At 47.9% G+C, this 25,587-nt stretch overlaps 1 protein-coding gene and 1 long non-coding RNA gene across 2 annotated transcripts in view; both read left to right on the top strand.

Annotated features, from left to right (window-relative positions):
- Positions 1–25,587, top strand: part of LOC135530629 (cAMP-dependent protein kinase type I-beta regulatory subunit-like) — a gene marked incomplete at its 3' end in the record, with an annotated part of 137,118 nt that overhangs the window by 28,476 nt on the left and 83,055 nt on the right. The gene's annotated exons all lie outside the window — the stretch shown is intronic.
- LOC135530630 (uncharacterized) lies at positions 5,968–11,030 on the top strand. Its single transcript, XR_010453880.1, has 2 exons — positions 5,968–6,637; positions 10,388–11,030. It is a non-coding gene; the product is annotated as an uncharacterized LOC135530630 (long non-coding RNA).

The raw sequence follows: 25,587 nt of genomic DNA, 5'->3' as shown, positions 1-25,587 counted from the left end.
GTACAGTTAGGACAGAGACCATGGGTACAGTTAGGACAGAGACCGTGGGTACAGTTAGGACAGAGACCATGGGTACTAAAGGACAGAGACCATGGCTGCTCTGCAGGTGTGTTAGATAGAAATATGATTGGTCATGACTGTGGTGTCAAAGTTAAACTATCACCTACAGCCCAACTAAGGCTGAGAACACTGTTCTGTTGATGTTCATGTCTGTGTGTTTGCATCATCACACACTGTCAGAAATGGTCAAGGCACGCAAACAGAGACGACTGGAGAGAAATGGGATCAGAGAGTGGGGTGGTGTGTGTGTGTGTGTGTGTGTGTGTGTGTGTGTGTGTGTGTGTGTGTGTGTGTGTGTGTGTGTGTGTGTGTGTGTGTGTGTGTGTGTGTGTGTGTGTGTGTGTGTGTGTGTGTGTGTGTGTGTGTGTGTGTGTGTGTGTGTGTGTGTGTGTGTGTGTACTGGTGTGTGTGTGTGTGTGTGTGTGTGTGTACTGGTGTGTGTACTGGTGTGTGTGTACTGGTGTGTGTACTGGTGTGTGTGTGTACTGGTGTGTGTACTGGTGTGTGTGTGTACTGGTGTGTGTACTGGTGTGTGTGTGTGTGTACCGGTGTGTTCTTGTTCAAAATTAATAGTTATTTTAAGTCACCTTCCTTCAGACAGGGATGGATGAGAGGAAAGAAGGGTGCTGGGTAATTTGTCAGAGCAGCACTCAGCACCCCTCTGTCCCCTGTCCCTGCGGACCCACTAGGTTGTCAATAGCATCTCTCTCTCTCTCTCCTCTCTGCCTGCATCTCTCCCACAACTACAGAAGCTTAATGGTAATATCCATAACATACCACAAAGTATTCTCCTGAGTACAGCGGGACATTAGGCCAGTACTTAACTGAATACATTATTTTAATTAAATCGCCTAAAGCTTTTTGTTGCAAAATCCTTCAGAACAGACAGAGCACACAATACAAAATACACACAGTACCTGTCAGAGGTTTGGACACACCTCCTCATTCAAGGGTTCTTCTTTATCTTACTATGTTCTCCATTGTAGAATAATAGTGAAGACATCAAAAGGATGAAATAACACATATGGAATCATGTAGTATTCACTGCGTGGCCACACACGCCTCCAACTCAATCATCAAGTTTGCGGATGACACAACAGTGGTAGGCTTGATTACCAACAACGACGAGACGGCCTACAGGGAGGAGGTGAGGGCCCTCGGAGTGTGGTGTCAGGACAATAACCTCACACACAACGTCAACAAAACTAAGGAGACGATTGTGGACTTCAGGAAACAGCAGAGGGAACACCTCCCCTATCCACATCGATGGAACAGTAGTGGAGAGGGTAGTAAGTTTTAAGTTCCTCGGCATACACATCACAGACAAACTGAATTGGTCCACCCACACAGACAGCATCGTGAAGAAGGCACAGCAGCGCCTCTTCAACCTCAGGAGGCTGAAGAAATTTGGCTTGTCACCAAAAGCACTCACAAACTTCTACAGATGCACAATCGAGAGCATCCTGTCAGGCTGTATCACCGCCTGGTACGGCAACTGCTCCGCCCACAACCGTAAGGCTCTCCAGAGGGTAGTGAGGTCTGCACAACGCATCACCGGGGGCAAACTACCTGCCCCCCAGGACACCTAAACCACCCGATGTCACAGGAAGGCCATAAAGATCATCAAGGACAACAACCACCCGAGCCACTGCCTGTTCACCCCGCTATCATCCAGAAGGCGAGGTCAGTACAGGTGCATCAAAGCTGGGACCGAGAGACTGAAAACAGCTTCTATCTCAAGGCCATCAGACTGTTAAACAGCCACCACTAACATTGAGTGGCTGCTGCCAACACACTGACTCAACTCCAGCCCCTTTAATAATGGGAATTGATGGGAAATGATGTAAAATATATCACTAGCCACTTTAAACAATGCTACCTAATATAATGTTTACATACCCTACATTATTCATCGCATATGTATACGTATATACTGTACTCTATATCATCTACTGCATCTTTATGTAATACATGTATCACTAGCCACTTTAACTATGCCACTTTGTTTACATACTCATCTCATATGTATATACTGTACTCGATACCATCTACTGTATCTTGCCTATGCTGCTCTGTACCATCACTCATTCATATATCTTTATGTACATATTCTTTATCCCCTTACACTTGTGTGTATAAGACAGTAGTTTTGGAATTGTTAGTTAGATTACTTGTTGGTTATTACTGCATTGTCGGAACTAGAAGCACAAGCATTTCGCTACACTCGCATTAACATCTGCTAACCATGTGTATGTGACAAATAAAATTTGATTTGATTTGAGTAACCAAAGAAGTATTCAGAATATTTTATATTCTTCAAAGTATCCACCCTTTGCCTTGATGACAGCTTTGCCCACTCTTGGCATTCTCTCAACCAGCTTCAAGAGGAATGCTTTTCCAACAGTCTTGAAGGAGTTCCTTCATATGCTGAGCACTTGTTGGCTGCTTTTCCTTCACTCTGCGGTCCAACTCATCCCAAACCATCTCAATTGGGTTGCGGTTGGGGGATTGTGGAGGCCAGGTCATCTGATGCAGCACTCCATCACTCTCCTTCTTTGTCAAATAGCCCTTACACTGCCTGGAGGTGTGTTGGGTCATTATCCTGCTGAAAAACAAATGATAGTCCCACTAAGCTCAAACCAGATGGGATGGCGTATCGCTGCAGAATGCTGTGGTTTGTATCCATGCTGCTTAAGTGTGCCTTGAATTCTAAATAAATCACTGACAGTGTCATCAGCAAAGCACCATAACACCTCCTCCTCCGTGCTTCATGGTGGAAACCACACATGTGGAGATCATCCGTACACCTACTCTGCGTCTCATAAAGACACGGCGGTTGAGCCCAAGCAAGTCTCTTCTTCTTATTTGTCTCCTTTAGTAGTGGTTTCTTTGCAACAGTTCGACCATGAAGGCCTGATTCACTCAGTCTCCTCTGAACAGTTGATGTTGAGTTGTGTCTGTTACTTGAATTCTGTAAAGCATTTATTTGGGCTGCAATTTCTGAGGCTGGTAACTCTAATGAACTTATCCTCTGCAGCAGAGGTAACTCTGGGTCTTCCTTTCCTGTGGCGGTCCTCATGAGAGACAGTTTCATCATCTTGATGGTTTTTGTGACTGCTTTTTGATGGTTTTTGTTTAACACTTTTTTGGTTACTACATGATTCCATATGTGTTATTTCATAGTTTTGTTGTCTTCACTATTATTCTACAATGTAGAAAATAGTCAAAATAAAGAAAGACCCTTGAATGAGTAGGTTTGTCCAAACATTTGGCTGGTACAGTTATAATGCTGTTTATTTGATAGGAATTGATGTGTTTCTGCTATACAGCAATAGTCCTCTCAGGTTTGTAAACTAGTGGTGGTCAGTCAGTGGTCAGTCCTCCCGATCATTTAATCCACCAATTAACCAGCAGAGTAATGAGTTGATGAAGTATTGTAAAGTGGCTGTTCCACTGGATGTCAGAAGGTGAATTCACCAATTTGTAAGTCGCTCTGGATAAGAGCGTCTGCTAAATGACTTAAATGTAAATGTAAATGAAGTGATGGACCTTCTAATCTCTCAACTCTGACCTCTAAACCCCCTGACCTTAGCCCTGTAGCCCCTGCTGACGGACAGTGAACATCTTTACGTGAGAGTAGCAGGGAGAAGTTGATGTGTGTGTGTGTGTGTGTGTGTGTGTGTGTGTGTGTGTGTGTGTGTGTGTGTGTGTGTGTGTGTGTGTGTGTGTGTGTGTGTGTGTGAGAGAGTTCGAGTCTGTGGTAGTGGTGGTAAAGCCAGAGAGACAGAGACCAAGAGGGGAAGAGACAGAACAAGAGAATAGAGCGAGAAACTGAGTTCCTAAGTGTATCTAAGGCCACCGTATGTAGACTAAAGGAAACCGATCTGCTTGAGGAAGCGCAGGGTGATGATGGTATCAGATTAGCTCAGCTCAGATTTGCTTCTGATATCCCATCAGTCAAATCAGCCCAACATCAATGACTGTGTAACTCTATCTCTCTGTATCTCTGATCTGGAATCTGGAGCACAGCAGAGCAAATAGAGGACGTCTGCTTCCTGTTGTTGGGTTGTCAGAGGCATTCATGGTGGGACCACAAGGACCAAGTAACCCGATCAGGAAAAGTTCTGGTCCTAATGAGGAAAACCTCTGGCCTCCTAAGGTTGACAAAATGCTGGTACCTTTCTTTTCAGAAATCCATTTTGAAGGATTTCCAGTTGGAGGATTTCCCTTCTTGCTTATCCACTCCTGATTCTGGGAAACTCCAAATGGGATTTCTGGAAAACATAGGAACTTTGGTAAAGTTAGGCTTACTGGTATCTGGCATCCCTACTCTGAGGCATGTGACTAACAGAGAAGGAGAGAGAGAACTGTGGTCTGAGCTGCGTGTTGTTACAGTGAATGTGTATTAGTGATGGGGGAAATTGTACAATTACATTAGATTAGATTATTTTTGACGATATATCATATTGTTTTGACAATATCGCAATTTAATTGTTGTACTTGTTGGCTGTACCTGCACCAAAACTCCAGTATTTTTCATTCATAGCTTGTTCTCCATCTTCTTTTTAAGTTGGGAGACCATTTGTGGTCTGCACAACTTGTTCCTCTGCAGCAGACATATGGTGAGCAATATGTTTGGAACATCGAATCGTAATAAAATCAGTGTCAAATTGCAATACGTATATAATCATGGGAATCGCAATACATATCGTATCGGCACCTATGTATCTTGCTAATATGGTATCGTGAGGTTCCTGGCAATTCCCAGCCAAAGTGTTACAATGGTTTGACCTCTAGAGGGTGTTGTTTTACCCATGTAGGATTATTAAGCAGATTAACCATGATCCGTCTCATTTATTACACAGGGCAACACCTTGACAACATGCCAGCTGACTTTTTACTGTGTCCTCTGGTGTGGGAGTTGATGTGATTCACAGGGCTGGTTAATGGTGGTCTGGCATGTGATGTTACACTGCAGGTGGCTGATCTGTTAGGTTGTGTTGTGTGTCAGGACTCTGTGTCTGCATTTTCCTGTGTGTGTGTGTGTGTGTGTGTGTGTGTGTGTGTGTGTGTGTGTGTGTGTGTGTGTGTGTGTGTGTGTGTGTGTGTGTGTGTGTGTGTGTGTGTGTGTGTGTGTGTGTGTGTGTGTGTGTGTGTGTGTGCGTGCGTGCGTGTGTAATAGATGGTTAACTTCTGGAGTTCTCTTGTCAGCAGTGTTGGACAGAGGAAGGCTCAGCAGTGTTAGACAGAGGAAGGCTCAGCAGTGTTAGACAGAGGAAGGCTCAGCAGTGTTAGACAGAGGAGGCTCAGCAGTGTTGGACAGAGGAAGGCTCAGCAGTGTTAGACAGAGGAAGGCTCAGCAGTGTTAGACAGAGGAGGCTCAGCAGTGTTAGACAGAGGAAGTCTCAGCAGTGTTAGACAGAGGAAGGCTCAGCAGTGTTAGACAGAGGAAGGCTCAGCAGTGTTAGACAGAGGAAGGCTCAGCAGTGTTAGACAGAGGAAGGCGCAGCGGTGTTAGACAGAGGAGGCTTAGCGGTGTTAGACAGAGGAAGGCTCAGCAGTGTTAGACAGAGGAAGGCTCAGCAGTGTTAGACAGAGGAGGCTCAGCAGTGTTAGACAGAGGAAGTCTCAGCAGTGTTAGACAGAGGAAGGCTCAGGAAGCAGGAAGCAGTGGTATTGAAAGGTGTTCTATGTGGACAGAGTCTCTGTCTGTCCTCTCTTATATGACTGACTCTTTATACTGTGTATTTGTGCTGTGGAAGTGTCTTCCTCCTTCCTGCAGCTCACTCTCTCACTCTCTGTGTGTTTGTTGTTTAGTGTTTTTGTGCTCTGTTCCCTGATCTGTGTGTGTTTAATTATGTGTGTTCAGGTGGTATCATTTCCAGTCAGTGTGTCACGGTTCATGAATCCACTGCCTCCCTCTCTCTCTCTCTCTCTCTCTCTCTCTCCAGTGTTTGTGTGGGCGTGGTTTCCCAATCTCGGCCTGATTGTCTGCGCCAGCTGGAACCACTTATCTTCCCTTTATATGTTCTGTTACCAGTGTTTCTTGTTGTCAGATCGTTGTCTCTTCTCTGAGGTTGTGTCGTGTGTCCGTGCTCTTGTCTTGTGTGGATATTCTGCTGTGCTCCTTCCTACTCATCCGGACACACTCCCCTGGTTTTCTCAGCACGTTATGATCGGAGGATGCACCCGAGTTCCTGGGTCGGATTCCTTCTGAGTACAGTCTGTCTGTCATGTTGCTGCTGTGAACTACATTCATTAAAACCATCGTTGCTTGCATCTTGCATCCGCCTCTGTGTTGTAACAGAACGATCTGACCAGACCATGGATGCAGCGAGTTCAACGAGTCTGACCGAATTCCTTTCCCGCAGTATCACGAGAATGGATCAACAAGAGGAGAACATCTCCAGCACAGGTCGGGCAGTACAAGCCCTTTCGACGCAGGTATCCCAGCTGACCCAACAATTGCAACATCTGAGGGGTTCCGCTGCGCCACCTACACCGGCAGTTCAACCCGCCCCGCCAGAGCCGGATTCCCAGCTAGAGCCACGGCTACCGACACCAGAGGGTTATTCAGGTGATCCTGACTATTGCAGAGCCTTTCTTACGAGATGTTCCATGCATTTCGTTGCAACCACGGACCTTCAACCGTGAACAGTCTAAGGTAGCATTCGTACTCACACTGCTATCAGGCAAAGCGTCTCTCTGGGGAACGGCGGTGTGGGCGAACCAGGACCCATGCTGCACCTCTTTCCAGACACTCTCCGAGGAGATGAGAAGGGTCTTCGATCGGGCCGTGGCGGGTAGGGAGACGGCCAGACTACTCGCTGACCTTCGCCAAGGAGACCATTCAGTATCGGAATACTCCATCCAATTCCGCACTCTGGCCGCTGAGTGTCAGTGGAACGAGGAAGCACAGTGGGACATGTTCCTGCATGGGCTGGAGGACCGGATCCAGAAGGAGATTTATGTTCTGGACCTTCCCAGGAGTTTAAATGGACTAGTGGAACTAGCCCTGAGGGTCGACGCTCGTCTGAGTCGTATTGGCCGCCGAGCATGCCCTAACAGACCGTATAACGACACGGAGGGCTGGCACGCCAGCGTCGGGAACACGGCCAGTTCAGCTTCCGCTCACGAACCAATGCAGCTGGGGAGAGCTCGCCTCTCCCGGGAAGAGAGGGAGAGGCGGAGATCCCAAGGACTCTGTCTCTACTGTGGTAGAGCGGGCCACTTTATCCACTCCTGCCCGGTAAAAGATCAGGCCCGGTAGTAAACATGAGGCTACTATCGGGTGGTGTCACCACAGAGAAGACCTCATCATCTACTCTCCTCCCGGTAAGACTAAGATGGGCCACCCACACGCACGACACCCAAGCCTTACTGGACTCAGGAGCAGAGGGTAATTTCATGGACTTCAAGCTCGCTCACAAACTCCAGATCCCTATCACCTCACTCACGCACAAGATATCCGTCAACGCTCTCAATGGTCAAGAACTCCCCAACATTTCTCACACCACTGAACCTATCACCCTCATCACTTCTGGCAATCACACTGAGACACTATCATTCCTACTCATGGACTCCTTGCACCATTAGTTCTCGGCCACCCTTGGCTCACCCAACACAACCCCAGAGTTGACTGGGGTCATAACTCTATATCCATGTGGAGTAACAAGTGTCTTGAGTCCTGTTTAGTGTGTGCTTGTTCGTCTGTGTCTGATTCTGTGTTTCTAGAGGAGGCAGTGGATTTGTCTAACGTGCCCGTTGAATACCTCGACCTGAAGGAGGTGTTCAGTAAGTCCCGTGCTGCTTCCCTTCCTCCGCATCGTCCCTATGACTGTGCAATAGAATTATTGCCAGGTGAGTCTCCGCCCTAAAGGCAAGTTATATTCACTTTCTGTTCCTGAGAGGAGGCTATGGAGAGATACATCTCTGGTTCTCTGGCATCTAAATTCATTCGTCCTTCCTCTTCTCCAGCGGGGCGGGGTTCTTCTTTGTGGGGAAGAAGGACGGATCTCTGCGTCCTTGCATTGATTACACGTGGGTTGAATAACATCACAGTGAAGAATACCTATCCCTTACCGTTGATGTCCTCCGCCTTTGAAAGGTTACAGGGAGCATCCGTGTTTACTAAGTTGGATTTACGTAATGCATATCATTTGGTTCGCATAAGGGAGGGGGACGAATGGAAGACCGTTTAACACCCCCAGAGGGCACTTCCGAATATTTGGTCATGCCTTTTGGGCTATCCAACTCCCCCAGCGGTTTTCAGGCACTCGTCAATGACGTGCTGAGAGATATGATTGATCAGTTCATATATGTTTACCTGGATGACATACTGATTTTTCTTCTTCTCTCCAGGAACACGCTCAACACGTCAGACGAGTGCTTCAGAGGTTGTTGGAGAATGGACTTTTTGTCAAGGCGGAGAAATGCATTTTTCATGCACAATCCGTTCCATTCCTAGGTTACATCGTCTCGACTGAAGGTATTCGCATGGATCCCGACAAGGTTAAGGCTGTGGTGGATTGGCCAAGCCCAGATTCCCGTAAGGCCCTACAGAGGTTTCTGGGATTCGCCAATTTCTACCGGCGTTTCGTTCGCAACTTTAGCCAGATAGTCGCTCCTCTTACCGCCTTAACCTCTCCCAGAGTGACGTTCAGGTGGTCCGATACAGCCGAGGCTGCATTCGCCAAACTCAAGAGCCGCTTTGTTTCGGCTCCTATCCTCATAGCTCCCGATCCCTCGCGTCAGTTCGTGGTGGAGGTGGACGCTTCAGAGGTGGGGGTAGGTGCGGTACTTTCCCAACGTTCCTCTTCTGACAACAAGATGCACCCTTGCGCGTTCCTTTCCCATCGGTTATCACCTGCGGAACGCAACTACGACATTGGCAACAGAGAGTTGTTGGCAGTGAAGTTAGCACTGGAGGAGTGGCGCCATTGGTTAGAGGGTTCGGGGGTACCTTTTATAGTTTGGACCGATCACAAGAATTTGGAGTATATCAGAACCGCCAAGCGACTCAACTCCAGGCAGGCGCGGTGGGCACTCTTTTCGGACGTTTTGACTTCTCTCTCTCGTATCGCCGGGTTCCAAGAATGTCAAACCCGATTCCCTTTCTCGCATTTTGACCATTCCGAACGCCCATCCACTCCCGAGTGCATCCTACCCGGGACCCTAGTGGTCTCCACACTCACATGGGAGGTTGAATCGAGGTCAAAACGGCCTTAGAGGGGGTCACGCCTCCGCCCGGTTGCCCGCCTAATCGGTTGTTTGTGCCGGAGGGGTGTCGGTCCGATGTTATTCGGTGGGGGCACTGCTCCAACGTAGCGTGTCATCCAGGAGTCAGCCGCACTAGCTTTTTGGTTAAGCAACGCTTTTGGTGGCCACTGATGGCTCGTGACATTCACAGTTTTGTCTTGGCCTGCTCGGTTTGTGCCACTGGGAAGACTTCTAATCGACCCCCAGATGGGTTACTCCAACCGCTGTCGGTCCCTTCGAGACCCTGGTCCCACATCGCGCTAGATTTTGTTACCGGTCTCCCGCCCTCCCAGGGCAAGACGGTGGTTTTGACCGTGGTGGACCGGTTCTCGAAGGCGGCTCATTTTATTCCCTTGCCTAAATTACCATCTGCCAAGGAGACAGCGGTAACTGTCGTGGATCACGTCTTCGCTTACATGGCCTGCCGATGGACGTAGTTTCTGACCGGGGCCCCAATTTGTGTCCAAGTTTTGGCAAGAGTTTTGTAGGTTACTGGGAGCGAGTGTCAGCCTGTCTTCAGGGTTTCATCCCCAGAGCAACGGTCAAACGGAGAGGGCCAACCAAGATTTGGAGAGAGTGTTGCGATGTTTGGTTTCCAAGAATCCCTCTTCCTGGAGTCAACAACTCTCTATGGTTGAGTACGCTCACAATCGTTGCCAGTGGCAGCCACGGGTCTCTCTCCGTTTGAGTGTAGTTTAGGTTACCAGCCACCTATCTTTCCCAGTACGGAGTCCGAGGTCACTGTTCCCTCCGCTCACGCTTTCATCCAGAGGTGCCGTCACGCATGGAGCAGAGCCCGTGAGACTCTTCTCCGGGTGGGGGCGCGCACCAAGGCTAAGGCCGATCGCCACCGGCCGAAGCCTCCGGTATACGTCGTTGGCCAAAGAGTGTGGCTTTCTACTAAGAACATTCCACTCCGATCCGTTTCGAACAAGCTTGCCCCCAAATTTATCGGCCCGTTCAGAGTCACCAGGATCATTAGTCCGGTGGCGGTCCGGCTCAAGCTTCTCTGGCGTATAGGAGAATTCATCCTACCTTTCATGTGTCTAAAATAAAACCTGTGTTTCAGGCACGCATTAACCCGCCGGTCCCGGTTCCCCCGCCGCCACGACTTGTTGATGGGGAAACCACCTTTTCTGTCAATCGTATTTTGGACTCTAGAAGGAGGGGACGCGGATTCCAGTACCTGGTGGACTGGGAGGGTTACGGCCCGGAGGAGAGAAGTTGGGTACCTGCTAGGGACATTCTGGATCACTCCCTTATCGATGATTTCAATCGACAGGTAAATTTGCCTGGGAACGCCAAGAGGCGTTCCTAGGGGGGGGGGTATTGTCACGGTTCATGAATCCACTGCCTCCCTCTCTCTCTCTCTCTCTCTCTCCAGTGTTTGTGTGGGCGTGGTTTCCCAATCTCGGCCTGATTGTCTGCGCCAGCTGGAACCACTTATCTTCCCTTTATATGTTCTGTTACCAGTGTTTCTTGTTGTCAGATCGTTGTCTCTTCTCTGAGGTTGTGTCGTGTGTCCGTGCTCTTGTCTTGTGTGGATATTCTGCTGTGCTCCTTCCTACTCATCCGGACACACTCCCCTGGTTTTCTCAGCACGTTATGATCGGAGGATGCACCCGAGTTCCTGGGTCGGATTCCTTCTGAGTACAGTCTGTCTGTCATGTTGCTGCTGTGAACTACATTCATTAAAACCATCGTTGCTTGCATCTTGCATCCGCCTCTGTGTTGTAACACAGTGAGTGTTGTGGTGGTCTTTCCCCTCACATCTGCAATGTGTGTATGTCATGATGTTGGTGACACACTCATAGACCCCCTTCCCCCTCTACACACACTTTCTCTCTATCTCTCTCTCTTTATACTCTCTCTCCCTCTCTCTCTGTCTCTGTCTCTCTCTCTCCCGCTTGCTCTCTCTATCTCTCTAGCATTTTCTCTCTCTCTCTCTCTCTCTCTCTCTCTCTCTCTCTTTATACTCTCTCTCACTTTCTGTCTCTGTCTCTCTCTCTATCTCTCTCCCGCTTGCTCTATCTCTCTAGCATTTTCTCTCACTCTCTCTCTCTCTCTCTCTCTCTCGCTCTCTCTCTCTCTCGCTCTCACTCTCGCTCTCGCTCTCTCAATTCAATTCAATTTAAGGGCTTTATTGGCATGGGAAACATATGTTAACATTGCCAAAGCAAGTGAAGTAGATAATAAACAAAAGTGAAATTAACAATAAAAATGTACAGTCACTTTACTCTCACAGTAGTTCCAAAAGAATAAAGACATTTCAAATGTCACATGTATTTACAATGGTGTTTATTCTTCACTGGTTGCCCTTTTCGTGTGGCAACAGGTCACAAATCTTGATGCTGTGATGGCACACTGTGGTATTTCACCCAGTAGATATGGCAGTTTATCAAAATTGGGTTTGTTTTCAAATCCTTTGTGGGTCTGTGTAATCTGAGGGAAATATGTGTCTCTAATATGGTCATACATTTGGCAGGAGTTTAGGAAGATGCAGCTCAGTTTCCACCTCACTTTGTGGGCAGTGTGCCCTGCCCCTGTCTTCTCTTGAGAGCCATGTCTGCCTTTCTCAATAGCAAGGCTATGCTCACTGAGTTTGTACATAGTCAAAGCTTTCCTTAAGTTTGGGTCAGTCACAGTGGTCAGGTATTATGCCACTGTGTACTCTCTGTTTAGGGCCAAATAGCATTATAGTATACTCTGTTTTTTTGTAAATTCTTTCCAATGTGTCAAGTAATTGTCTTTTTGTTTTCTCATGATTTGGTTGCGTCTAATTGTGTTGCTGTCCTGGGGCTCTGTGGGGTGTGTTTGTGTTTGTGAACAGAGTCCCAGGACCAGCTTGCTTAGGGGGCTCTTCTCCATGTTCATCTTAATGTAGGTGATGGCTTTGTTATGGAATGTTTGGGAATTGCTTCCTTTTAGGTGGTTGTAGGATTTAACAGCTCTTTTCTGTATCGGCCTAATTCTCTGCATGCATTATTTGGTGTTCTACGTTGTACACAGAGGATATTTTTGCAGAATTCTGCATAGAGTCTCAATTTGGTGTTTGTCACATTTGGTTAATTATTGGTGAGCAGACCCCAGACCTTTATTTGTTGTTGCCAGATCCTACTTGGTGTGTCGAATTTGATGTTCCTTTTGATGGCATAGAATCTTGCCTTGTCTCTCAGCTCGTTCACAGCTTTGTGGAAGTTACCTGTGGTGCTGATGTTTAGGCCGAGGTATGTATACTTGTTTGAGTGCTCTAGGGCAACGATGTCTCGATGGAATTTGTATTTGTGGTCCTGGCAACTGGACCTTTTTTGGAATACCATTATTTTGGTCTTACTGAGATTTGTTGTCAGGGCCCAGGTCTGACAGAATATGTGCAGAAGATCTAGGTGCTGCTGTAGGCCCTCCTTTGTTGGGGACAGAAGCACCAGATCATCAGCAAACAGTAGACATTTGACTTCAGATTCTAGGTGCTGCAGACAGTTCTAGTGCCCGCGCCAATTTGTTGATATATATGTTGAAGAGGGTGGGGCTTAAGCTGCATCCCTGTCTCACCCCACAGCCCTGTGGAAAGAAATGTGTGTGTGTTTTTGCCAATTTAACCGCACACTTGTTGTTTGTGTACATGGATTTCATAATGTTGTATGTTTTTCCCACAACACCACTTTTCATAAATTTGTATAGCAGACTCTCATGCCAAATTGAGTCAAAAGCTTTTTTTAAATCAACAAAGCATGAAAAGCCTTTGCCTTTGTTTTGGTTTGTTTGTTAATTAGAGTCTTCAGGGTGAATACGTGGTCTGTCATATGGTAATTTGGTAAAAAGCAAATTTGACATTTGCTCAGTACATTGTTTTCACTGAGAAAATGAACTAGTCTGCTGTTAATGTAGAGGATTTTTCCAATGTTGCTTTTGATGCATATCCCACAGTAGTTTTTTATTTTACATTTATTTAACTAGGCATGTCAGTTAAGAACAAATTATTATTTTCAATGACGGCCTAGGAACAGTGGGTCAACTGCCTATTCAGGGGCACAACAACAGATTTGTACCTTGGCAGCTCGGGGGTTTGAACTTGCAACCTTCCGGTTACTAGTCCAACGCTCTAACCACTAGGCTACGCTGCCGCCCCGTTATTGGGGTCAAATTTGTTTCCACTTTGTGGATTGGGGTGATCAGTCCTTGGTTCCAAATATTGGGGACAATGCCAGAGCTATGGATGATGTTAAAGAGTTTAAGTAAAACCAATTGGAATTTGTGGTCTGTATATTTGATCATTTCATTGAGGATACCATCAACATCACATGCCTTTTTGAATTGGAGGGTTTGTATTTTGTCCTGTAGTTCATTCAATGTAATTGGAGAATCCAGTGGGTTCTGGTAGTCTTTAATAATTGATTCTTAATATTTGTACTTGATCATGTATATGTTTTTGCTCTATGTTCTTTGTTATGGGGCCAAAATGATTGGAGAAGTGGTTTGCCTATATATCTCTGTTTTGGATAGATAACTCTTTGTGTTGTTGTTTGTTTGGTGTTTTCCAATTTTCTATGGATTCTTCAATTCTACAGATTCTTCAATTCCATTGAGCTGATTTCTGACGTGCTGTTCCTTCTTTTTCAGTAGTGCATTTCTGTATTGTTTTAGTGATTCACCGTAGTGAAGGCGTAGACTCAGGTTTTCTGGGTCTCCATGTTTTTGGTTGGACAGGTTTCTCAATTTCTTTCTTAGGTTTTTGCATTCTTCATCAAACCATTTGTCATTGTTGTTCATTTTCTCAGTTTTCTGTTTGACATGTTTTAGATTTGATAGGGAAGCTGAGAGGTCTAATATAGGTTTTTCTTCTGCCAGGTCTTCACCTTCACGATTACAGTGGAACGTTTTGTCCAGGAAGTTGTCTAAAAGTGATTGAATGTGTTGTTGCCTAATAGTTTTTGGTAGGTTTCCACACGGCTTTCCTTTCGTCTATTGCATTTCGTAATATTATTCAGTTCCTTTGGCTTTGATCCCTCATGATTGAGTATTGCTCTCTTCAAGTAGACTGGGATTTTGCTGTGATCTGATAGGTGTGTCAGTGGGCTGACTGTGAATGCTCTGAGAGACTCTGGGTTGAGGTCAGTGATAAAGTAGTCTATAGTACCACTGCCAAGGGCTGAGCTGTAGGTGTACCTACCATAGGAGTCCCCCCGAAGCCTACCATTGACTATGTACATACCCAGCGTGCGACAGAGCTGCAGTAGTTGTGACCCGTTTTTGTTGGTTACGTTGTCGTAGTTGATATAAATTGTACCTGTTTTGATTAATTTAATAGAGTGAGTTAGGTCTGCTCTATACCAAGTTAGCATAACCCCTTCCCTGTTTCACACCTGGTAGTTTGGTGGACGGGGCTTCCAGCTCTCTCTCTCTCCCTCTCCCTCTCCCTCTCCCTCGCTCTCTCTCTCTCTCCCTCTCCCTCTCCCCTCTCTCTCCCTCTCCCTCTCCCTCTCCCTCTCCCTCTCCCTCTCCCTCTCCCCCCTCTCCCCCTCCCTCTCCCTCTCCCTCTCTCTCTCTCTCTCTCTCCCTCTCCCTCGCTCGCTCTCTCTCTCTCTCCCTCTCTCTCTCTCCCTCTCCCCCTCTCCCTCTCCCCTCGCTCTCTCTCCCTCTCCCTCTCCCCCTCGCTCTCTCTCCCTCTCCCTCTCCCTCTCCCTCGCTCTCTGTCTCTCTCTCTCTCTCTCTCTCTCTCTCTCTCTCTCTCTCTCTGTGTGTCATTGTGTACGACAATACCGTGAGCCAGGCGGTGATGTCACCCTCCATAGGAGGCAGGATCAGGACAGGTTCCTCCATCCACTTTGCTCCCCTTTCTCTCTCCTGGATGCCCCAGGACTCTCCGGTTCCATGCTGCCTTCCTATTATTCCCCTGTTTCTCCTCTTCTCCTCCTTTCTGTCCTGATTCCTCCTCCTCCTTTCTGCCCTGATTCCTCCTCCTCCTTTCTGCCCTGATTCCTCCTCCTCCTTTCTGTCCTGATTCCTCCTCTTCCTTTCTGCCCTGATTCCTCCTCTTCCTTTCTGTCCTGATTCCTCCTCCTCCTTTCTGTCCTGATTCCTCCTCCTCCTTTCTGCCCTGATTCCTCCTCCTCCTTTCTGTCCTGATTCCTCCTCCTCCTTTCTGTCCTGATTCCTCCTCCTCCTTTCTGTCCTGATTCCTCCTCCTCCTTTCTGTCCTGATTCCTCCTCCTCCTTTCTGCCCTGATTCCTCCTCTTCCTTTCTGCCCTGATTCCTCCTGTTTATCCTGGCCTGTAAAGCTCCCCTGAGGTTGTGAGTCGCTCTGTGTCTCAACACCTCCACAACCTATTGGGATGCTGTGTTCCCTCCAACAGCCTAACATGACTCACCCACTCTTCCCCGGCTGTCTCCATTAGCTGTCCAACAGCTCCAGTGTGTGTCCCGGTTGGTGAGGGCCTGAGCCTCTAATCGGCTGTTTATGAATGAACAATGTGTTTTAAACATTGGCAGCCATTTTGGTGTTTAATCAAATAGGCCCAGTGTTTCATCAAACTGCGGGGAGGTTCTGTAGATATGTTCCCTCCTGTCTACCAACTCTATGCATATAATGCTGTCATTAAGACATGGGTTTGCGTCCCAAAGGCACTCTGTTCCCTACATAGTGCACTACTGTTGACCAGAGCACTATGAGCCCTGCTCAGAAGTAGTGCACTATAAAGGGAATGGGTTTCCATTCAGGATGCACCTGTGAAGGAGATACGTTTCTGGTCTCATTCACAAAGATACAGCGTTCACTTGGCTTGACCATAAATGGAGGGAACAGAAACATGAAGACATGGAGAGTAAAGAGAGAGAGAGAGAGAGAGAGGGGAGAGAGAGAGAAGAGAGAGCTTTGCTGTCAGACTGGAATTCAATCAATGTTCATTAAGGCACTCAATGACCCAATCGTGTGTGTGTGTGGATCACATAGCTGCAGAGGCAGATGTGTAATCAAACATGATGAACAATCCAGGTGAGAGGACAGTGGGTTGTAGTGCGTGGAAACTAGGTGTTCCCCTGGGATTTCACTCTGCACATTTTCTCTAATAATATCAAATGTTTGTGTGTCCTTGTTATTCAGAGAAAGAGTGTGTGAGACTGAGACAATCTGTTTTTGTTTTTGTACGCAAGTATGCGTTTATATGCGTTGAGTGCGTTGGTAAATGTGTGTTCAGTGAGTGACAGGCCCCAGTCATGTGAAGTGGCTGGACACAGTGTTACATGCTCTAGTGTGTCCATGCAGCCCAGCGTTAGCCCACACACAGGAACACAACAACATGAACACACTCATTTAGCAGTCATTATCCTAGCATGGGACAGAATAGCCCTGCACTCAGCCCATCCTGTAGCTATCTGTTGTATACATTCCTGTGTTGTGTTTGGTCTATTCTACTGTGATGGGTTCCAGCAGACTATGTATAGCACGTCTTTCAGTGCCTTCCATTACTCTTCTCATGCAGTTCCTCTTCACTCTCTCTCTCTTCCCATGCATACCCTTCGCGTTCCCTCTCTCCGTGTTCCCTCTTTTCTTTCCTCCTCTCCTTTCTCTCTTTCCCTCCTCCCTCTTCCATTCTCTTCTCCCTACTTCTTTTCTTATACCTTCTCTCCCTCCTTCCCTTCCTCTTCCCTCTTTCCCTTCATTCCTCTTCTCCTTCTTATCTTGACATACCTCCCTCCCTTCCTTTCTCCCTCCTCTCTCTTTCCCTCCTCCCTCTTTCCATCCATTCCCAGCAGTGTTTCTGAGCTCTGACTAGGACAGTTTAACTAAGCTGTGTGTTTACAGAGCTGGAAGTGTTGCGTCAGTCAAATGTCAACTAGAGTTATCTCCACTCTGCTCCACTCTTTTCCCCGCTGCTCCACTCTTTTCCCTGCTGCTCCACACTGCTCCACTCTGCTCCACTCTTTTCCCCGCTGCTCCACTCTTTTCCCTGCTGCTCCACACTGCTCCACTCTGCTCCCTGCTGTTCCACTCTTTTCTACTCTTTTCCCCGCTGCTCCACTCTTTTCCCTGCTGCTCCACTCTGCTCCACTCTTTTCCATACTGCTCCTGTCTGCTCCACTCTTTTCCACTCTTTTCCCCACTGCTCCATGCTGCTCCACTCTTTTCCCCACTGCTCCACACTGCTCCACTCTGCTCCCTGCTGTTCCACTCTTTTCTACTCTTTTCCCCACTGCTCCACTCTTTTCCCTGCTGCTCCACTCTTTCCACGCTGCTCCTGTCTGCTCCACTCTTTCCACTCTTTTCCCTGCTGCTCCACTCTGCTCCACGCTGGTCCAATCTTTTCCCTGCTGCTCCACGCTGGACCACTCTTTTCCCTGCTGCTCCAGTCTGCTCCCCGCTGGTCCTCTCTTTTCCCTGCTGCTCCACTCTGCTCCCTGCTGCTCCACTCTGCTCCCCGCTGCTTCATGCTGCTACACTTTACTTCAACTGCTTCCCAATATTCAGCAGCAGCCTCCGGGTCCACCCACAGTACTATATATACCTTATATACTATATATACCTTATATACTATATATACTGTATACTGTCAGTCTATTCTTGTTCTGAGAAATGAAGGCTATTCTATGCGAGAAATTGCCAAGAAACTGAAGATCTCGTACAACGCTGTGTACTACTCCATTCACAGAGCAGCGCAAACTGGCTCTAACCAGAATAGAAAAATGAGTGGGAGGCCCCGGTGCACAACTGAGCAAGAGGACAAGTACATTAGAGTGTCTAGTTTGAGAAACAGACGCCTCACAAGTCCTCAACTGGCAGCTTCATTAAATAGTACCCACAAAACACTCGTCTCAACGTCAACATCAAAGAGGCGTCTCCGGGATGCTGGCCTTCTAGGCAGAGCTGCAAAGAAAAAGCCTACACTGTCTACACTGTATTTCTGTAATCAACCTGGAATTGTATAATTTGATTTACACAACATGCCTATCACTTCAAAGATGCAAATATTTTTAGTTTGAAACAAACAAGAAATAAGACCAAAAAAAACTGAAAACTTGAGCTTGCATAAATATTCAACCCCCCAAAGTCAAAACTTTGTGGAGACACCTTTGCAGCAAATAGCTGCAAGTCTTTCTGGGTATCTCTATAAGCTTAGCAGTACTAGCCACTGGGATATTTGCCCATTCTTCAAGGCAAAACTGCTCCAGCTCCTTCAAGTTGGATGGGTTACGCTGGTGTACAGCAATCTTTAAGTCATACCACAGATTCTCAATTGGATTGAGGTCTGGGCTTTGACTAGGCCATTCCAAGACATTTAAATGTTTCCCCTTAAACCACTCAAGTGTTGCTTTAGCAATATGCTTAGGGTCATTGTCCTGCTGGAAGGTCCTAGTCTCCAATCTGTGGAAGACTGAAACAGGTTTCCTTCAATACTTTCCCTGTATTTAGCGCCATCCATCATTCCATTTCTGACCAGTTTCTGCCGATGACAAACATCCCCACAGCATGATGCTGCCACCACCATGCTTCACTGTGGGGATGGTGTCACGGGGTGATGGAGATGTTGGCCAAAAAGCTCAATTTTAGTCTCGTCTGACCAGAGTACCTTCTTCCATACAGTGGGGCAAAAAAACATTTTGTCAGCCACCAATTGTACAAGTTCTCCCACTTAAAAAGATGAGAGGCCTGTAATTATCATCATAGGTACACTTCAACTATGACAGACAAAATGAGGAAAATCACATTGTAGGATTTTAAATTAATTTATTTGCAAATTATGGTGGAAAATAAGTATTTGGTCAATAACAAAAGTTTATCTCAATACTTTGTTATTTACCCTTTGTTAACAATGACAGAGGTCAAAAGTTTTGTGTAAGTCTTCACAAAGGTTTTCACACACTGTTGCTGGTATTTTGGCCCATTCCTCCATGCAGATCTCCTCTAGAGCAGTGATGTTTTGGGGCTGTTGCTGGGCAACACAGACTTTCAATTCCTCCAAAGATTTTCAATGGGGTTGAGATCTGGAGACTGGCTAGGCCACTCCAGGACCTTGAAATGCTTCTTACGAAGCCACTCCTTCGTTGCCCGGGCGGTGTGTTTGGGATCATTGTCATGCTGAAAGACCCAGCCACGTTTCATCTTCAATGCCCTTGCTGATGGAAGGAGGTTTTCACGCGTCTGGCACTGCAGGATTTGAGACCCCGGCGGCGTAGTGTGTTACTGATGGTAGGCTGTTACTTTGGTCCCAGCTCTCTGCAGGTCATTCACTAGGTCCCCCCATGTGGTTCTGGGATTTTTTGCTCACCGTTCTTGTGATCATTTTGACCCACGGTGTGAGATCTTAAGTGGAGCCCCAGATTGAGGGAGATTATCAGTGGTCTAATATGTCTTCCATTTCCTAATAATTGCTCCCACAGTTGATTTCTTCAAACCAAGCTACTTACCTATTGCAGATTCAGTCTTCCCAGCTTGGTGCAGGTCTACAATTTTGTTTCTGGTGTCCTTTGACAGCTCTTTGGTCTTGGCCATAGTGGAGTTTGGAGTGTGACTGTTTAAGGTTGTGGACAGGTGTCTTTTATATTGATAACAAGTTCAAACAGGTGCCATTAATACAGGTAACGAGTGGAGGACAGAGGAGCCTCTTAAAGAAGAAGTTACAGGTCTGTGAGAGCCAGAAATCTTGCTTGTTTGGAGGTGACCAAATACTTATTTTCCACCATAATTTGCAAATAAATTCATAAAAATCCTACAATGTGATTTTCTGGATTTTTTCCTCATTTTGTCTGTCATAGTTGAAATGTACCTATGATTAAAATTACAGGCCCCTCTCTCATCTTTTTAAGTGGGAGAACTTGCACAATTGTTGGCTGACTTAATACTTTTTGCCCCACTGTATTATTCGATCATGTGACACTTAGATTGCACACAGGTGAACTTTATTTAACTATTTTTGTAACTTCTGAAGGTAATTGGTTGTACCAGATCTTCTTTAGGGGCTTCGTAGCAAAGGGGGTGAATACATACATATATACACATTTGAACACAAAAAATTTATTCACCTTACCAATTTGGACTATTTTGTGTATACATTACATGCCCGTTGTATTGAACAGTAGCTCCACATCAGTCAGTGTGCTGTCTGCTGACAGAATGCCCGTTGTATAGAACAGTAGCTCCACATCAGTCAGTGTGCTGTCTGCTGACAGAATGCCCGTTGTATTGAACAGTAGCTCCACATCAGTCAGTGTGCTGTCTGCTGACATCCCGTTGTATTGAACAGTAGCTCCACATCAGTCAGTGTGCTGTCTGCTGACAGAATGCCCGTTGTATAGAACAGTAGCTCCACATCAGTCAGTGTGCTGTCTGCTGACAGAATGCCCGTTGTATAGAACAGTAGCTCCACATCAGTCAGTGTGCTGTCTGCTGACAGAATGCCCGTTGTATAGAACAGTAGCTCCACATCAGTCAGTGTGCTGTCTGCTGACAGAATGCCCGTTGTATTGAACAGTAGCTCCACATCAGTCAGTGTGCTGTCTGCTGACAGAATGCCCGTTGTATTGAACAGTAGCTCCACATCAGTCAGTGTGCTGTCTGCTGACAGAATGCCCGTTATAGAACAGTAGCTCCACATCAGTCAGTGTGCTGTCTGCTGACAGAATGCCCGTGTATTGAACAGTAGCTCCACATCAGTCAGTGTGCTGTCTGCTGACAGAATGCCCGTTGTATTGAACAGTAGCTCCACATCAGTCAGTGTGCTGTCTGCTGACAGAATGCCCGTTGTATTGAACAGTAGCTCCACATCAGTCAGTGTGCTGTCTGCTGACAGAATGCCCGTTGTATTGAACAGTAGCTCCACATCAGTCAGTGTGCTGTCTGCTGACAGAATGCCCGTTGTATTGAACAGTAGCTCCACATCAGTCAGTGTGCTGTCTGCTGACAGAATGCCCCGTTGTATTGAACAGTAGCTCCACATCAGTCAGTGTGCTGTCTGCTGACAGAATGCCCGTTATATTGAACAGTAGCTCCACATCAGTCAGTGTGCTGTCTGCTGACAGAATGCCTGTTGTATTGAACAGTAGCTCCACATCAGTCAGTGTGCTGTCTGCTGACAGAATGCCCGTTGTATTGAACAGTAGCTCCACATCAGTCAGTGTGCTGTCTGCTGACAGAATGCCCGTTGGTGAATTCTCATCCGAGTGGAGAAGTGCAGCTGAAACAGAATGAGTCTGATGCAGAAATGACAATAAGAAGCATTTTAGATCCGAGTTTATTGAACGCTGCAAGATATTTATTCTGCGTTTTATCGTTTATTCCTCTGTGAAAAATGCAGAATTCTGCTTTAACGTGAACCCTAAGTTGAACTTGCTAGTTATCTAAGGTGACGCGTCATCATATTGTGGTAGCTTTCTGCCATGTTTGAGAAGTCAAAGGCATTTGGATGAGTTATCTGTATCTTGATTTCTTTGTGTTTTTTCTTCTCTGCCCTAGCAACTCCAGACACCACACAGACACAGCGTGTACACATGCTGCTCCAGAGCCAGTACTGTTCTTTTGTGTCCAAACTTTGTTAATTTGCACATTGTCTCTAATTCACATTTGCTTGTAAATTTCCAAACTCACCAAAAATTACATTCGGTAGCTCCTACTTATATATGTATAACTTTAGGAGCTGGATTTCCTGTATTTACAATTTGTTTATTTTCCTTTGTGCTCGTTAGCATATTTAGCTAGCAGCCTCCATGGAAATCTGCTATTACTTGTACCTCTTTTGTTAGCATTCTGGTAATAGATGCCCAATGGGCTTTTTGTGTTTGTTTGGCGCCCCCTTGTGTACTAAGCCAGTAATACCAGAAGTCCCGGATGAGAGAAGGACAGTATGACGGTATGAAAATCTGGACACCGCTCAACCCTAATCAGCACACACACAAACACACATACATAGGCATGCACATACTTAAGACAAACATACACCTGTCCCCTCTCCCTCTCCTCCTCTCTGCTCTAACCTGTCCTCTCTCCTCTCCTCCTCTCTGCTCTAACCTGTCCCCTCTTCCTCTCTGCTCTAACCTGTCCTCTCTCCCCCTCTCCCTCTCTTCCTCTCTGCTCTAACCTGTCCTCTCTCCCCCTCTCCCTCTCCTCCTCTCTGCTCTAACCTGTCCCCTCTTCCTCTCTTCCTCTCTGCTCTAACCTGTCCTCTCTCCCCTCTCCCTCTCTTCCTCTCTGCTCTAACCTGTCCCCTCTCCCTCTCCTCCTCTCTGCTCTAACCTGTCCTCTCTCTCCTTCTCCCTCTCCTCCTCTCTGCTCTAACCTGTCCCCTCTCCCTCTCTTCCTCTCTGCTCTAGCCTGTCCCCTCTCCCTCTCTTCCTCTCTGCTCTAACCTGTCCTCTCTCAACCCTCTCCCTCTCCTCCTCTCTGCTCTAACCTGTCCTCTCTCCCCTCTCCCTCTCCTCCTCTCTGCTCTAACCTGTTCTCTCTCCCCTTCTCCCTCTCTTCCTCTCTGCTCTAACCTGTCCTCTGTCCCCCTCTCCCTCTCCTCCTCTCTGCTCTAACCTGTCCTCTGTCCCCCTCTCCCTCTCTTCCTCTCTGCTCTAACCTGTCCCCTCTCCCTCTCCTCCTCTCTGATCTAACCTGTTCTCTCTCCCCCTCTCCCTCTCTTCCTCTCTGCTCTAACCTGTCCTCTGTCCCCCTCTCCTTCTCCTCCTATCTACTCTAACCTGTCCTCTGTCCCCCTCTCCCTCTCCTCCTCTCTACTCTAACCTGTCCCCACTCCCTCTCTTCCTGTCTACTCTAACCTGTCCCCTCTCCCTCTCCTCCTCTCTGCTCTAACCTGTCCTCTCTCCCCCTCTCCCTCTCCTCCTCTCTGCTCTAACCTGTCCCCTCTCCCTCTCCGCCTCTACTCTAACCTGTCCCCTCTCCCTCTCTTCCTCTCTGCTCTAACCTGTCCTCTCTCCCCTCTCCCTCTCTTCCTCTCTGCTCTAACCTGTCCCCTCTCCCTCTCCTCCTCTCTGCTCTAACCTGTCCTCTCTCCTCTTCTCCCTCTCCTCCTCTCTGCTCTAACCTGTCCCCTCTCCCTCTCTTCCTCTCTACTCTAACCTGTCCTCTGTCCCCCTCTCTCTCTCCTCCTCTCTACTCTAACCTGCCCCTCTCCCTCTCTTCCTCTCTGCTCTAACCTGTCCTCTTTCCCCATCTCCATCTCCTCCTCTCTACTCTAACCTGTTCTCTCTCCCTTCTCCCTCTCCTCCTCTCTACTCTAACCTGTCCCCTCTCCCTCTCCCTCTCTACTCTAACCTGTCCTCTCTCCCCCTCTCCCTCTCCTCCTCTCTGCTCTAACCTGTCCTCTGTCCCCCTCTCCCTCTCCTCCTCTCTACTCTAACCTGTCCCCACTCCCTCTTCCTCTCTACTCTAACCTGTCCCCTCTCCCTCTCCTCCTCTCTACTCTAACCTGTCCCCTCTCCCTCTCTTCCTCTCTGCTCTAACCTGTCCCCTCTCCCTCTCTTCCTCTCTTCCTCTCTGCTCTAACCTGTTCTCTCTCCCCTCTCCCTCTCTTCCTCTCTGCTCTAACCTGTCCTCTCTCCCCTCTCCCTCTCTTCCTCTCTGCTCTAACCTGTCCCCTCTCCCTCTCCTCCTCTCTGCTCTAACCTGTCCTCTCTCCCCCTCTCCCTCTCCTCCTCTCTGCTCTAACCTGTCCCTCTCCCTCTCTTCCTCTCTACTCTAACCTGTCCTCGGTCCCCCTCTCCCTCTCCTCCTCTCTGCTCTAACCTGTCCCCTCTCCCTCTCCGCCTCTCTACTCTAACCTGTCCCCTCTCTTCCTCTCTGCTCTAACCTGTCCTCTCTCCCCTCTCCCTCTCTTCCTCTCTGCTCTAACCTGTCCCCTCTCCCTCCTCTCCTCTCTGCTCTAACCTGTCCTCTCTCCCCTTCTCCCTCTCCTCCTCTCTGCTCTAACCTGTCCCCTCTCCCTCTCTTCCTCTCTGCTCTAGCCTGTCCCCTCTCCTCTCTTCCTCTCTGCTCTAACCTGTCCTCTCTCAACCCTCTCCCTCTCCTCCTCTCTGCTCTAACCTGTCCTCTCTCCCCCCCTCTCCCTCTCCTCCTCTCTGCTCTAACCTGTTCTCTCTCCCCTTCTCCTCTCTTCCTCTCTGCTCTAACCTGTCCTCTGTCCCCCTCTCCCTCTCCTCCTCTCTGCTCTAACCTGTCCTCTGTCCCACTCTCCCTCTCTTCCTCTCTGCTCTAACCTGTCCCCTCTCCCTCTCCTCCTCTCTGATCTAACCTGTTTTCTCCCCCTCTCCCTCTCTTCCTCTCTGCTCTAACCTGTCCTCTGTCCCCCTCTCCTTCTCCTCCTATCTACTCTAACCTGTCCTCTCTCCCCCTCTCCCTCTCCTCCTCTCTGCTCTAACCTGTCCTCTGTCCCCCTCTTCCTCTCCTCCTCTCTACTCTAACCTGTCCCCACTCCCTCTCTTCCTCTCTACTCTAACCTGTCCCCTCTCCCTCTCCTCCTCTCTACTCTAACCTGTCCCCTCTCCCTCTCTTCCTCTCTTCCTCTCTGCTCTAACCTGTTCTCTCTCCCTCTCCTCCTCTCTGCTCTAACCTGTCCTCTCTCCCCCTCTCCCTCTCCTCCTCTCTGCTCTAACCTGTCCCCACTCCCTCTCTTCCTCTCTACTCTAACCTGTCCCCTCTCCCTCTCCTCCTCTCTGCTCTAACCTGTCCTCTCTCCCCCTCTCCCTCTCCTCCTCTCTGCTCTAACCTGTCCCCTCCCCTCTCCGCCTACTCTAACCTGTCCCCTCCCTCTCTTCCTCTCTGCTCTAACCTGTCCTCTCTCCCCTCTCCCTCTCTTCCTCTCTGCTCTAACCTGTCCCCTCTCCCTCTCCTCCTCTCTGCTCTAACCTGTCCTCTCTCCTCTTCTCCCTCTCCCTCCTCTCTGCTCTAACCTGTCCCCTCTCCCTCTCTTCCTCTCTACTCTAACCTGTCCTCTGTCCCCTCTCCCTCTCCTCCTCTCTACTCTAACCTGCCCCTCTCCCTTCTTCCTCTCTGCTCTAACCTGTCCTCTTTCCCCATCTCCATCTCCTCCTCTCTACTCTAACCTGTTCTCTCTCCCCTCTCCCTCTCCTCCTCTCTACTCTAACCTGTCCCCTCTCCCTCTCTTCCTCTCTACTCTAACCTGTCCTCTCTCCCCCTCTCCCTCTCCTCCTCTCTGCTCTAACCTGTCCTCTGTCCCCCCTCTCCCTCTCTCCTCTCTACTCTAACCTGTCCCCACTCCCTTCTTCCTCTCTATTCTAACCTGTCCCCTCTCCCTCTCCTCCTCTCTACTCTAACCTGT

Source organism: Oncorhynchus masou, unplaced genomic scaffold (assembly GCF_036934945.1).
Source record: "Oncorhynchus masou masou isolate Uvic2021 unplaced genomic scaffold, UVic_Omas_1.1 unplaced_scaffold_1399, whole genome shotgun sequence".
Lineage (NCBI taxonomy): Eukaryota > Metazoa > Chordata > Actinopteri > Salmoniformes > Salmonidae > Oncorhynchus > Oncorhynchus masou.
The sequence above is the reverse complement of the archived record's forward strand: the minus strand, read 5'-3'. Positions and strand labels throughout refer to the sequence as shown.